This window comes from Gossypium hirsutum, chromosome A01 (assembly GCF_007990345.1).
Source record: "Gossypium hirsutum isolate 1008001.06 chromosome A01, Gossypium_hirsutum_v2.1, whole genome shotgun sequence".
NCBI classification, from domain to species: domain Eukaryota; kingdom Viridiplantae; phylum Streptophyta; class Magnoliopsida; order Malvales; family Malvaceae; genus Gossypium; species Gossypium hirsutum.
In genome coordinates, this window is record NC_053424.1 from 49,595,825 (window position 1) to 49,597,065 (window position 1,241).

Sequence of the window (1,241 nt, forward strand, 5' to 3'; positions counted from 1 at the left end):
GAGCGGTCTTTCCTTGTCGCGTTGGGGTATGGCACACGAGGTTTATAATCGACAATCACTAGTTTGTTTGTATTTTGATCTACTTCACCTTGACCTTTGCTTGCCACTTCTTGCCTCGGTTCTTGTTCAGGCTCAACGACTCCTTCGTCATCTTGAGTATTAATTGCGTTGAGTTGTTCCCTTAGGTAACGTTCGGTATTACTTGGCAAACTACCTTGTGGTCGCTCGGAGATTAGTTTGGAAAGCTAGCCTATCTGAATTTTGAGCCCTTGGATCGACGATTGTTGATTTTTAAGTGCTGTCTCAGTGTTCTGAAAACGAGTTTCTGACACTGATATAAACTTTGAGAGCATCTCTTCAAGGTTTGGCTTCTTTTCCTGTTGGTAGGGTTGTTGTTGGTAACCCGGAGGATGTTGTGGTCTTTGATTTCCTTGACCGCCCGACGAGAAATTGGGGTGGTTTCTCCAACCTGCATTATAAGTGTTACTATATGGATTGTTTTGAGGTCGAGGATTATTACCCATGTAGTCTAATTGCTCGTTATCCATATTGTGGCCATAAAGTTGGTATTCCGAATGGTTTGTTCCACCTCCACTTGCTTCGCACTGTATTACTAGGTGAATCTGTGAAGAATTAAGAAAACCATCAATCTTTTTATTTAAGAGTTCTACCTGATTAGAGAGCATGGTAACCGGATCGACATTATAAACGCCGACTGTTTTCGTTGGCTTTGTCCTCATAACTTACCATTGATAGTTATTCAGTGACATCTCCTCTATAAACTCATAGGCTTCTTCTGGTGTTTTATTGTTGATGGTTCCGCCAGCAGCTGTGTTAACCATTTGCCAAGTCAAAGGATTCAGACCATTGTGAAATGTTTGTACTTGGAGCCAAAGCGATAACCCATGGTGGGGGCATCTTCTCAAAAGGTCCTTGTATCTCTCCCATGCATCGTAGAGTGTTTCTAAATCCATCTGCACAAAAGAAGAGATATCATTACGTAATTTAGCCATTTTAGTCGGCGAAAAATATTTTAGTAAAAATTTTTCGATCATTTGTTCCCAAGTAGTAATTGACCCTCGTGGTAACGAGTTCAACCACTGTTTAGCTTTATTCCTCAATGAAAAGGGAAACAACCAAAGATGTATGGCATCATCAGAAATGCCATTAATTTTAAATGTATCGCATAGTTCTAAAAAGTTGGCTAAATGAGCGTTGGGATCCTCATCCTACAAACCATC

The 1,241-nt window shown here is 40.7% G+C and overlaps 1 non-coding gene across 1 annotated transcript; it reads left to right on the forward strand.

Moving 5' to 3' along the window:
- The first annotated feature begins 900 nt into the window (after positions 1-900).
- Positions 901-1,007, forward strand: LOC121208094 (small nucleolar RNA R71). The gene has a single exon (XR_005903092.1). It is a non-coding gene; the product is annotated as a small nucleolar RNA R71 (small nucleolar RNA).
- Positions 1,008-1,241: the final 234 nt, after the last annotated feature.